Below are 14,126 nucleotides of genomic sequence, written 5' to 3'. Positions count from 1 at the left end.
ACTAGATGGGAGGCTGACCTGGTTGAACTAGATGAGGCAGACTGGCAGGAAGCACTGACGTCTCCTAAAGAGGTAGCGATCCCCTCCAGATTCAAGCTAATACAAATGAAGGTTCTACACCACACCTATTATACCAGAACACTGCTGTATAAATTACACAAGACAGACACACCACTTTGCTTCCGGCGGTGTGGAGAACACTGCACATTTTGACATACAATCTGGCAATGCGTAAAAATAACGGTGTACTGGAAAGCAATCAGGCACACAATTTCTCAGGTAACAGGAATAGCAATTGGACCGGAACCGAAAAGATGTTTACTCAACATCTGGGAGCCGACTGATCTTAATCATGCGGCTCAAACTTGGGTGGCGTTGGGTATGACATTAGCAAAAAGGAACATAGCACAATTATGGGGTGCCAGACAGACCCCCACGGTGGGTAGATGGTGTTGAGATATGGACGACTTAATGGTGACTGAAAAATCAGTATACGTGCATAGGAGATGCCCTAAAAGATGGACACGAATATGGGGAAAGTGGAATTCATATCGGGGAAACATTTGTGATCCCCCGCAGGAAGACTCTTTATCAGAAGATACTGACTAGATAAGATGTCAACAGAAGATGTTCGTACACTGTATATAAATGTGGGCCGAGATGAGGGTGCAAAAGAAAAACCCAAAATAGAGGTGGTCAAATTTTTGTACTTCATACTTCAGCTTTGGTTCGTTATTGTGATGTATGCAGCAATGAAAACGTGTGGTATTGCAGCATTGATACTCATTGAAAATGTTAATAAAAATATTAAAAAACAAAAAACAAAAGTAACTTCCGTGGTATTTTACTGAAAAGCCCAATCAAGTCTATGTACTGTATTTACAAAGTATTGCATTTCTCTGCAACCATGCTGTCAAAACAAAGTGCATATACAATTACAATTCAAACTGTTTACAAACTGCATTAATACTGTAGAGTATTTATTGCTTACTTGTGCCAGGCTTGCTTGGTTCTAGAAAATAAAAGAATATTTTTATACAAAAACATTTGGTCTGAGTTCAGTCTTTGATAGTGTGAATTAATTTGCTGACTGAGTGTGTACAAAAAATACTTAACACTGTCCTCTGATACTGCCTTACTGCTCGACCACACTACCACAAATAGAGAGTGAGGTGCTATCTAACTTTACCTCTGCCTACCTTTTGGGTTCCACTGGACTCTGTGCACACTATACCTCACTTTAGTATAGTATATACAGAGCCAGCTTCCTACAGTGGAGAATAGCAAACAATATGGATGAAGTGCGAAAAAAGATGTAGGGTTGGGATTTGGTGCTCAGCGATATGGTGCATGTTAGGCAAAGTGGAAAGTGTTCTCATACAAATCGTGGGATAAAATGGGCAGAGATGAAAGGTAGTACAGAGTAGTGCAAGATGTGGCTGGACAATGGTTATGGAAAGTAGCTGCTCTGCATACTCCGGACATCTACTTTTGGGCTTGGAAGTTTTTTTTCCGAAAAAATCTTTCTAGTCACAAGGTATAGTGACTAGGGGAGTCTGGTGTTAACAGGCAATATGGGCATTGTCCTACTGTCATCGTGCAGGAGATAGAAGGGAGATAATATACACCATGGAGGAACTTCAAATGAAGTGCTCACTGCTTCGTGCTGATTACACACTCTGTTAATTTGTTTGAGGAAGGAGTGAGGTGGGAGTCCTCCTGCTAAGGTGCTGGCCGGGCGTGGACTATTGCTCGCCCTCGAGCTGCGTGCGAGGAGACTGATGTCAGCCTGATGGGAGTGGCCTGAGAAAGCGGCAGTGGTTATATTTAAAATGGGGCGTTTATGCTGTGGGCCAGGTGGTTTCTGAGAGCGCTATACAAATAAACGGTAAGGGGCAGGGCTGGCCTATATCGTCAAAGTGGAGTGAGTGGCAACAATTGCGATTCTCCTATTAACATGACTAGAGAATCTGGATTTCATTAATGACACGGAGGCTATCATTATGCATTAATCTTTTAATGCAGATCACAAGCAGCCGCACCACATCACAAAGAAAACAGTTCTAGAATGCAGTGAGCACAAGGTATAAATTGCATGAGGCACAAACAGACTACCTCTTTTAATGAAACGAAGCAATAAAAGTTCAAAGATGAGATCCAACTTGATCTTGAAACTGAAGGTAGTGAGAAGTCCAAAGTGAGGTAAAGCTGAGAGTAGGTAATCAAACGGGATTATCTGAAAAGAAAGAGGAGAATGGTAAGAAAGTCATAAGCTACCATTAAAGGCAAATGCATACAGTAGTAAATACAACAATGCAACAAGTACTCCTTCCAAGGGGGGGGTGGGATAATGATAGCCTCCGTGTCTTTAATGAAATCCAGATTCTCTAGTCATGTTAATAGGAGAATCGCAATTTCATTACAAGACTGGAGGCAGCCCTGAAGTACAACATCAGACATATGTTCGATAGGTTTACAGTAGTGGTGAGCGAAGATTGAGGCATTGGACCAATCTGCCTCTTTAAGTATTTCATTCAACTTACCGCCAGACCAAAAGGATTTGCTTGCCATAGCACCTCTGGGAGAATGTGCTTTGAATTTAGAAAGGTCAATTCCGGCTAGATTCATAACTGACTTGACCCATCTAGCAATGGAGGAGGAGGCAACTGGTTTAAAGGGTTTAACAAAGGAGATAAGGAGTTGTTTAGCATCTAAAGGACGAACGTCCTTCATTCTCAAGTCATATTCTCTCATACAGTCTACGACACAGAGCCTTTTGCAAAGATCGAAACAAGGATAAAAAATAGAGTCTGACATGGTTTTAGTCCTTCTAAATATATCAAATTTAACTCCAAACCTATCATAAGATCTATAAGAAATATCCAGACATTTGACATCGGAAACTCTACGACAAGAGATTAGACATAAAAGAGTAGCAAGTTTAAGGGAGAGGCATTTTCTGTTAAGATTAGCATTATCAGGCCAAGAAGAGAAAAGGTCTAAGATAGCTTTAACATCCCACATGGTCTGGTATTTGGGTCTAGGAGGTCTTTTCAGTTTAATGCTTTTCATAACTCTACGAATAATATTGTTCTTACCTACCGTCTTACCATTGACAAGGGAATGTCCAGCGGAGATTGCTGGTCTGTAGCAATTAATAGATCTATAAGATAGCCCCCTGTCAAATTGTTCAACAAGGAAATTGACTATATTGACGATAGGAGCTTCCAAGGGATCCATGTTCCTCTCCATGCACCAACAAAATCATTTTTTCCAAATGTTATTGTATCTATAGTGCGTTCCAGGTGCCCATGATTCTCCGAGGAGAGAGAGAGCTGATGACGAAAGGCCAGACAATTCGTTGGATTGCCTGACACCTTCCAAGCAAGAAGGTTCAAATTCCCTGAAGTAATTAGGTGGTGATCTTCTCCGTCTGCGTTTGAGACCAGACCCTTGCTCGCTGGAATGAGAAAGGGGATGTCGCAGGACAGTTCCAGAGTAGTCGGGAACCATGCCTGAGAGGGCCAAAATGGGGTTATCAGAACCAAAGAACATTGGTCTATTCTGACCTTCTGAAAGACCCTTTGGATCATAGCAAAGGGAGGGAAGGCGTAACCCTGAAGGTTGGAACAGCATTGGAGGAAGGCGTTCACCGCTAGAGCTCCCGGGTCTGGCATCCAGCTGAAATATTTTGGGAGTTGGAATGATATCCTGCTGGCGAATAAGTCCACATCCAGTGGACCCCAAAGGTGAGATAGAAAATTGAAGACATTCACGGTGAGTTTCCAATCTGTGCGGTCTGAAAGGAATCTGGAGTTCCAATCCGCGGAGAGGTTCGACTTTCCGGGAAGGTATTCCGCCTTCAGAGAGATCTTGTGTTTTAAGCAAAACAGCCAGAGTTTCTTGGCTAAAGCGGATAGGTCTGCTGGTTTGGTACCGCCAAGGCGGGTGATATATGAGACTGCAGAGATGTTGTCCATCTTGAGAAGAACAGATCTCCCTTGAAGTGAGTGTTTGAAGCTCATTAGGGCGTATAAACCTGCTGTAAGTTCTAAGAAATTTATATGACTTGAAGATTCCACCAGAGACCACGCGCCACCAGTGTTTTCTTCGAGGAGACGAGCACCCCAACCATGGAGGCTGGCGTCTGATTCCAGAACAAATTCTGGGGCAGAGCCAAAGTTTGCTTTTCCATTCCAGGCATCCAAGTTCTCCAGCTACCAGGAAAGTTCTGACCTGGCTTCCTGATCCAAGGTCACAGAATCTCCGTACCAGAGACCAGACCTGAGAGCTTTCCCTTTTAATCTCTGAAGGGCACGGTAATTCAGAGGGCCCGGAAAGATAGCTTGGATGGAGGAGGAAAGGAGGCCTGGAAGTCTGGCTAATTCTCGTAGGGTTAGTGATTCTTGTTTTAGAACGTACCTTATCTCTTTCCGAATTTTCGCTATTTTTTTGGTAGGGAGAAGAAGGCAGCTCGAGGTATCTATAGTGAAGCCGAGGAATTCTAGAGAATTGGAGGGGGCAAGGATAGATTTTTCCCTGTTTATAATGAAACCGAGACTTTCGATAAGCTGCATGCTGGTATTGAGGTCTTTCAGTATTTGGGAGTAGAGTTGGGGCATGATGAGAATGTCGTCTAGGTAAATGATGAGGCGAATACCCCTCTCTCTCAGAATAGAGACAATGGTCATCATAATCTTGGTAAAGCACCAAGGGGCAGAGGAAAGACCGAAAGGAAGAGCTTGGAATTGGTACAGACGCTTTTTCCAGATGAATTGGAGAAAGCGTTGGTGTTCGTGTGCCATGGGGATGGTAAAGTAAGCGTCCTTCAAGTCCAGTTTTACTAGCCAGTCTCCTTTCAATAGAAGGTCCCTGAGGAGGTGAATACCTTCCATTTTGAAGTGTCTGTAAACTAGGTATTTGTTCACTTCCCGAAGGTTTATGACTGGTCTCCATCCTTTTTCCTTCTTTGGAACTAGGAAAAGAATGCTGACAAAGGTTTTTAAAGACCATGGTACTTGTATGATAGCTCCTTTTTGGAGCATTGAAGAGATTTCTTCTTCGACAATCTTTTGATGTTCTTCTGAAAGTTATAGAGGGTTTGGGAGATGTGACTGAAAGGGAGTATCTATAAAGTCTATTTTGAAACCCTGAACGGTCTCGAGAACCCATGGATCTTGAGTTAGGCATTCCCATATATGGTAGAAGTCTTTTAGTCTGCCCCCTACTTGGGAAGAAAAGGAAGGAAGAGGAATACTTACTTGGAAGGTTGGAGTTGTTGGGATTTCCACGGGATCTGTAGCCTCTGTTACGTGGTCCTCTGCCTCGTTGAGGATAGAATTGTTGGTTGGATGGGTAGAAGCCTCTACCTGAACCTCTAAAGGATGAGAATGGCCGCTGGTTACCACGGCCAGAAGATCGGCCCCTTCTTCCAGCCTGTCCAAAAAGGTTGGTGTTAAAGACGCGCTTCATATTTGCTTGGGCCCTATCAAGGGCGGTAAAGGTGGCAACATATTTGCCTATTGATTTAATCATGTCCTCACCAAAGAGGAGGCCTTAGGGTTATCAGATGGTTCTTTCTCGGCTATATCACCCAGTTTAGGGTTGATCTTGGTAAGGATGGTTCTCCTTCTTTCAATGTTTAGGCTTGAATTTGCATTTCCGAGGAGGACAATGGCTCTTTGGCTCCATCCTCGGATGAGGTTGATATCGAGAGGGGTATTGGAGATGTGGGATTCTTCAGCTAAGTCTAGAATCCTAGTGAGGGGGCCGAGGATGTCAAGGAGGCGATCCTGGCAGCCTTTGAGCGCTCTCTCAAGACCTTTTCTAGGGTCTTTCCCTAGTTTAAATAAAAATGTAATCGAGTCAGGGTCGAGGTTAGGAGTTTGTGAAACCTTATCTTGAATGGAGGGTCTTGGGCACTCAGATTTAAGAGTGTTCCTAGTTTCTCTTTCGAGGGAGTTTCTTAGCCATGTTTTAATAAATTTTGAAACGTGTTCCCGAGGGAACCGTTTCGAGCTATTTGGGTGGGAGATATTGAGGGGGGAGAACATTTCTTCCCCTAAAGGGTTGAGGATAACATTATCAGAGGAAGAAGGTGATTCTCCATCACCAAGGTTATTAAAGTCTTGGTCTTGGTCATCTAAATCCAGAACAAATTCGTCGTAGGGATTATGAAAATTTTCTTCCTCGGAATCAGTGTCTGCGTCATCCTGAGCACTATTAGAATTTGTGCCGCGAGGGACACCAGTCATATTTGTGCCGCTAAGGACACCCATCAAATTTGTGCCGCGAGGGACACCATTACCATTTGAGGCGTGAGGGCCTCCCATCATGAATGAGGTGCTAGGACCTCCCGTAGTGCAATCAGAAGGATGTTCGCAATTTTTTGATTTTTTGCTTCTTTTGCCACGAAGTGTGAGATCGTAGGGGGGGTCGTCATGATCGAAGGAGAGAGATCTTTTAGAAGACATGACCTCTTTTTTTAGAGTGGATAACATACAAGATCTCATTTCTTTTTGTAAACATTCTTTAAAAGAATCGTTGTTATGATTGGGAGAACTAGCAGTGGCGTCATCTGAGTCAAATTCTGACATGTTGGCAGTAAATGTGAAGCTATTAATGTCAGAAGGAATAATATTAAATTCCCTTGAAGGTATGGTTAATATCTCCCCCTCTTCTTTTTTTTTTTTTTTACTTTTTTTTTTTTGGTAATCTGAAGATAAATATGGAAAAGATGGCAAGAGTAAGTATATTAATTTGACCCTTTTTGAAAAAAATCATGGCTTAATATATTTGTGTTCCTTGACCCTGTTTGAAAAAAATCAAGGCTTAATATATTTTTGTGTTCCTTGTGATTATCTCCTGTATTCCTGTGTTGAAATTCACTCTCTGTCTTTTTTATTTTTATTTTTGCAGAAAGAGGCGATCACCGGCAGCAGCTGATGGGAGCAGAGTAACTGAAGCTCTCGCTCGAGCTCAGCTGCTGCCGGAGAAGGGGCATTAGAGGAAAGGTCGTTGGCCGCAAAACGACGCGACCGCACCGTTGCTAAGGTGCTTTTGTCTAATGGTTTGACGCGCTCGCAAGGAAGGAGCGAGCGCATCGCTGAAATACCAGAAAAACGGGAATATTGGTATTTTGAGGGAACAAGTTAAAGCCTCGCATTAGGGAAGGAGAGCGTGAGTGGAGGCAAGCTTCAGAAGCAAGGTAAAAGATTCAAAATATTAAAAATAGCCAATGGAGAAAATTCCCTATTGAGGGGCAGGGGAGGACATGAGGATCGACGACCATAATAGGAGGTCGGAGGGGAGGGGGAGAGGAGAGTAAGCCCAGGATCACCCCTAGATAAAAAATCGAGAAGCCATGAAGGCAAAGCGAGTTTGAGAGGGTATAAGTGTTAAACAAATCATAAATGTTAAACAAATCAATAAGTACATGGCATATAAAAGTATGGCATATTGATCATAACATTTTCTAAGTCTGAGAAGAAAGGATGTTACTCATCTGCTTGCGAGCCGTATTTAAAAGAGGCAGTCTGTTTGTGCCTCATGCCATTTATACCTTGTGCTCACTGCATTCTAGAACTGTTTTCTTTGTGATGTAGTGCGGCTGCTTGTAATCTGCATTAAAAGATTAATGCATAATGTAGCCTCCGGTCTTGTAATGAAATTAAAGCCCTCCCTTTGCACTACTGTTTAGGCCTCCTGATTGGATAATGGAACCTGGGGGATGGGGCTGTGGAAGATAATGGAACCTGGGGGATGGGGCTGTGGAAGAGTTAGACTGTGCAGCTCCCATTTCATTTCAGGGATAATTGGCTCACGGCAGGTGTGCTGTATTCTGTGTGTTCATGTTGGCTGTTGTAAGAAGCTGGTTCTATATATGGTATGCCACGAGTCCAGGGGTTCCCCAAAAGTGTACAGGGCTCATTGTACAACCTAAAGAGCTCTGTTAGTGGTAGTGTGGGTGAGCAGCCTTAGGCCTAAGACATTTATTGCACAACATTGACCAATAATTGACTACGACTCAAAAAGGAGATCCCACCAATTTTAGAAAATTAAGCTTTGTTGGCTCTTTATGTTAAGACCAAGATCTTCGCAATAAAATAAGTATGTTTTTAAATAGAAATACTTTTCACTTTCAAAAGTCGAGACTTAAAAACAGTTCCGAGCAGTTCTATGTTATCTTATGGAGGAAAACAATAATGTGGTTATATGGCTAAGTGTTACACTTACAGTTCCAGTCTTAGGGACCAAAGGTCAGCAAGGGGAAAGGGTCAGGTGAATACCAAAACTGCACCACTATCGGCACTAGGGCGACCGGATGTACAGGTCAAAATCAGAGTTCAGGAGGAGGAGCCTAGCGCGTAACCAAGATGGCCGCATAGGTGCGAGGCTCCCGAGGACGTCCGCGACCTCCTACATTTATCCTGTCTTCATCCTGATTCGGTTGAGGGGACTGTGTTGGTGAACCTGAGCCGAGGTGGTACCCGTTTTCCGTATTTCAATCGGACCCCGTGTGCCGTGATGGGCGTCGATTGAAGTTTGCGGCCTGCTCCTCTCCTGACCCCGGACCTGAGTTGGGGGGTGATCCGGTGGAGAAGTGAATAACAACAGCGGGACGAGCCTAGCGAGACGCGTACCCCACACTTTCACTTTCGCTTTTGAGCCCTCTTGCCATTGTCGCGAGTGGGATCACGGCGCTTCTGTATGTGGTGGTTGCCTCGCTGGGGGACCCTGCCTGCCCTGCGGGGACCTGCTCCGCCTTTCTGAGGCAACCTCTGGGTCCTCTGCCTCGATTGTTCACTCTCCGCGGCAGGACTCGTGGGTGTACGGGATACAGGACGATGGCGACGAAGCAGGATGGAGAGAGGCCGAAGGCCAAATCGACCCGGCGTGGCGCTGCAACTCAAGCCAACATTATGGATCGCTACACCCTACCGAAGGGTTCTCCCGGCGGGTCGCATAGGTCTCCGGAGTGCCCCGCGGATGCCCCGGATTTGCCGACGGATCTGACTTTGCAGGACGTCATGGGCGCCATAGCGGAGATGAAGACCTCGGTGGGTCAACAATTTGATACCCTGGCGCACAAACTCGACGCGGTTCTCATCGATGTTAACCTTGTGAGGGTGAGATCTTTCCAAGACAAATGACAGGGTGGATTCTTTGGCCCACACCGCGTCGGGCCTCACGATTGAGGTGGCGGCCCTCCAGACGGAGGTACGTCGGCTCCGGCAGGCCAGTGCGCTCACGGATCGGCGACTGGAGGATTCCGAGAGTCGGGCCCGGAGGAACAACGTTCGCATTATCGGGGTGCCAGAGGGACTGGAGGATTCGGCGGCGGATCTCTTTGTGGAGGATCTGATTTCTAATCGTCTGCAGCCTCGAGGTTTGAGTAAATTCTTTGCGGTGGAGAGGGCCCATAGAGTTCCTGGTGGCAAGCCGAAGGTCGGAGCTCCCCCGCGGCCTCTTATTGCCCGTATCTTCAACTTTTGGGACAGGGATGCGATTTTACAAGCTTCTAGAGTGCAGGGGCCGCTTAAGCTGGAGAACGTGGAGGTGAACTTCTATCCTGACTTTACGCAAGCGGTCCAGAAGCAGAGGCTGGGTTTCATGGGCGTCAAGCGGCGGCTCCGAGATATGAACTTGAAATACGCCATGCTTTTCCCGGCCAGGCTGTGTGTGGAGTTCGAGTGTCGCTCTCATTTCTTTGACCGTCCGGAGACGGCCGCGGACTGGTTGGACACTTTGCCTAGGGGACATGATCGAGAGGGTGTGGGTGCCGCGGGAGGAGAGTGCCCACTGGATCGGGCCAGCGGTATTGACACTGGGGCTAATTCCTGATGATGCCACTTTTCGGCTGTGCTCAGGGTTTCTTGACTGTCCTGCTTTGCTCCCCCTCCCTTGGAGGTGGTGGTGTGTCTCGAGGGGGTTCTCTTTCCTCCTCTAGGGGGTCTTTGTAGTTTAGTTCACGCAGGGGCGACAGGCACACTGCAAGTTGGGGGGGCTGTTTGGGCTCATGCAGGGGTGCAAGGAGGGGGGAGTTTTGTTTGGAATGTTGGGTTGGGGTTGGGTATTGTTTGTTTGTACCACAAGGCAGACATATTGTTGTGTTCTATTCAAGGTGCTCTCTGGGAGGGGACTGATTGGTTTTGGCTGTGATGGGGGGTAGGGGACTGAGACTTCTTTCCTGGAATGTTAACGGACTGGGGGACAGGATAAAACGGGGGGTGGTCCTGCAGTTTTTAAAACGGATTTCACCTGATATTGTGTTCTTGCAAGAAACACACCTTATTGGTAATTCCTTCTGTGCTATGAATAGGCGGGGCTATCGCCTTGTGGCTCATCCGGGCTTCACCTCTGGTTCGAGGGGTGTGGGCATTATGGTTAAAACCTCGCTCCCGTTGGAGGTTGACGAGGTGCTCCATGATGACAGGGGGCGATATGCGGCTCTGGTGGGTAGATGGGAGGGTAAAGTGGTTGTTTTGGTTTCTGTTTATGTCCCGCCGGGGTTGCAGACGACTACTTTTGCTGATTTGGGGCGCCTTCTTCTTGGGCTGCCGGAGGGGATCCTAGTGGTTGGAGGGGATTTTAATGCTGTGGTCTCCGGAACTGAGGATCGTCACCCACCCAGGGATCTCCCCCGGGCCCAAACTTGGTTGTCTGGCCTCTTAGATACCCTGGGTCTGGTGGATTGTTGGCGGCTAAAACATCCTGCGCAGGTACAATACACCTTTCATTCCGGGGCTCATGGTAGTCTCTCGAGACTTGATTATGTTCTGATGCCAGCGGCACAGGCGGGGAGGGTCGGGGAGGTGCGGCATCTTGCTCGGGGTATTTCAGACCACTCCCCGCTCTTGTTACACTTTGATATTGTCCCGGGGATCGAGGGGAGGGTGGTCCCGATCAACCCCTGGTACCTGCGTAATCCCGCAATTCGCGCAGATTTGATTAAATCCCTTGAGCAATATTTTGGAGATAATGTGGGATCAGTGTCGTCTGCTGTTTCTCTGTGGGAGGCGTTCAAAACGGTACTCCGGGGGGAAGCCCTGTCCCTTATTTCCCATTCCAAGAGGTGTGAGTGGGAGGAGGTGACCCGTATCGAGTCTGAGATAACTGAGTTGGAGGGTGACCTGGATTGTGGTGTCACGGACGACAAACCGCATGCTCTTAGGATCAAACAAGCGGACTACAAGGCCCTAGTCACCGAAGCGGCCAGGGGCCTGAGCAGGGAGCAGCAGGGGCGACTGTATGATATGGGTGATAAGGCTGGAAAACTGATTGCGTGGCTGGATAAAAAGGAGAGAGCGAGTCGAGTTGTTCCGCTGGTTGAGAGAGTGGAGGGTGTGTATGTTACTGATCCGGGTGAAATTGTTGATTGCTTCGCTGAGTATTTCCGCGGGGTGTATTCCCTGGTATCTTCTCGCTCGGAAGAGGATTCCCACGACTTGCTTAAAGATATTGCTTTGCCTTCCCTTTCGGAGGAGGATAAATCGTTGATGGACGCGACTCCGACATCTGAGGAGATCGCCCTGGCCATACGTTCAGTCGCCTCTGGCAAGGCCATGGGTCCTAACGGCCTTCCCATTGAATTGTACAAATTGCGGCTGGATACATTGGCGCCGCACCTTCGTGATATGTTCATCGCGGCCCGGGCGGCGGGTTCCCTCCCGCTGGACCAGCGTCTAGCCACTATTGTGGTTATTCACAAGGCGGGGAGGCCGCGTGATCGGGTCACTTCTTACAGGCCCATTTCGCTTTTGAATGCGGAACCGAAAATTCTGGCCAAGGTGCTGGCTAATCGGCTGGTCAGCGTGGTGTGCGATCTGATCCATCAGGACCAGTCCGGTTTTATCCCTCATCGCAACACCGCGCTTAACCTGCGGCGTTTGCATGGGGTGCTCTCGAGGGTTCCGTTCATACGTGAGCCAGCCATTTTGGCGTCCCTGGACGCCACTATGGCATTCGACACGCTTGAGTGGCCATATATCTGGGCGACGCTGGAGAAGTTTGGGTTTGGCCCGGGATTCATTGGCTGGGTGAAATTGTTGTATTCCGGACCGCTAGCCCAGGTGGTGGTGAATGGTAGAGTATCGGCTCCTTTCGAATTGGGTAGAGGCACGCGACAGGGTTGCCCGCTGTCGCCTCTCCTCTTTGCGCTCGCCTTGGAGCCCCTGGCGGAGTGGCTGCGGTGGCACCCTTCGATTCGTGGTCTCCGATGGACTCCTGAGTATGAGGATCGAGTCTCTCTCTACGCGGACGATATTCTTTTGTATCTTGCTTCCCCGCGTGAATCGTTGATTGTGTTAGTGGATGTGCTGTGTTCCTTTGGCTGGAACTCGGGCCTAGTCATCAACTGGGCTAAGTCCTGTGTATATGTCCTCTCAGGGGAGGCTCCCATCCTCCCGCGGGGTTGTCCTATCCAGGTTGCTCAACAGGGATTTAAGTATCTGGGTATTTTTATCACCCTGGACTCCGCGGCCCGATACACACAGAACCTACTCCCCCCCCCCCTCCAACGTTTGAAGGCGGATGTGGCGCGTTGGAGGCGCTTGCCGCTCTCGCCGCTCGGCCGGGCGGCGCTGTTTAAGATGATGTCGTTGCCACGGTTTTTATATGCCTTACAAAACACGATGGATGTCGTTCCGGCTAGTTACTTTCGGGAGGTGGAGGGTCTGCACGCCAACTGTTTTGGGATGGGAGGCCGCTGATCGCCCTCGCGAAGCTGACGCTCCCGTGGTACGATGGGGGGGTCGCCCTCCCCGACATCAAACGTTATTACTGGGCCTCCCAGATAGCTGCGATAAACCACGGGCTTTATGGGCCCGCCCTTAATCCGGCTTTTGAAATGGACAAATTGTTGTTGCCGGGTGGCGACTACAATCGTGCGCTCTACTCTAGATCGCTCGACGCACGTTTGACGGGTCCGACACGGGTCGCGGTACGGGTGTGGCATGCGGCAAACTCGGCGATGGGGTGGAAGGATCGGTTGACCCGGGCGACGCCATTGTATGCTTCTGAGCGACTGGGTTGTTTGTGGACGACGAAGGGCTTCGAGAAGTGGGACACGATTGGCATCAGCAGGGTGGGCGATCTTTTGACGAAGGGGGGATTTAAAACATTTGATGTGCTGAAAGCGGAATACCAGTTGCATGACAGGGAGTACTTCCGGTATGTACAGGTTCGCCACGCGTTGTCTTCCGTGTTCCCGGAGGTCGCGTCCATCCCGGAGTGCTCCCCCTTGGAAGATAGAGTGCTTGACGGGCATGTACCGGATGGCACTATCTCATTGATCTATAAAAAGCTCATTAACGATCGCTCGGGACTGCTGGCCGCCCTCCGTGAGGCATGGGTCGCTGATGGATTGGAGCTGGACGACGAGGATTGGGTATCTGCGGTGGCCTCCCCGAAAGAGGTGGCCATACCGGCCCGCCTTCGTTTCGTCCAGCTCAAAATACTCCACAGGGTTTACGTTACGGGACCGGGCCTGATGCGTATGGGATATGCGGTGGATGGGATGTGTAAGCGTGGGTGTGGCATGTTAGGGACCTTCTTCCACATTTTGTGGGAATGTCCGGAGGTGACTCGATTCTGGCGTGGTGTGCATGCGGTGTTGCAAGCGGTCAAGCATGTTGCGCTGTTCCCCGAGGCTAGGAGGTGTCTGTTGAATGTGTGGGAGCCGACTGATTACACGGTGACGCAAACGTGGTGGGTGACATTGGGATATATGGTGGCCAAGCGTGACATAGCACAATTGTGGGGCTCCCAGAGGTCACCCACGATTTCGGTATGGAAGGAAAATATGGATTGGTGTATGTTCCGAGAAAAGGTTGTGTATGTGGCGAGAGGTAAGCCTGGGAAATGGGTAAAGGTGTGGGGCCCCTGGAACTCCTATCGCGGCGGGATCTGTACCCCGCCACTGACGCCCGACTTGGCGGCGGCCCTGTCTCCCTAGTCTGCACATTCTCTTGACTCTGTGTTATCGTGACCACTTTGTCTCTGCCCCTGCCCTTCCCCCCCTCCTATTCTTGTAGGTTGGTAGAGCCCTCCCGAGGGGAGCACATACCGTTGCCTACACTTTTGCCGCCTTGTGGGTTTGTTTTTCGTTTCTCATTTAAAATGAAACC

At 48.4% G+C, this 14,126-nt stretch overlaps 1 protein-coding gene across 2 annotated transcripts in view; it reads left to right on the top strand.

Annotated features, from left to right (window-relative positions):
* Positions 1–14,126, top strand: part of MBTD1 (mbt domain containing 1) — a 696,883-nt gene that overhangs the window by 104,779 nt on the left and 577,978 nt on the right. The gene's annotated exons all lie outside the window — the stretch shown is intronic.

Source organism: Triturus cristatus, chromosome 7 (assembly GCF_964204655.1).
Source record: "Triturus cristatus chromosome 7, aTriCri1.1, whole genome shotgun sequence".
Classification (NCBI taxonomy): Eukaryota; Metazoa; Chordata; class Amphibia; order Caudata; family Salamandridae; genus Triturus; species Triturus cristatus.
Note: the sequence above shows the minus strand (reverse complement) of the source record. Positions and strands in the feature narration are given on the sequence as shown.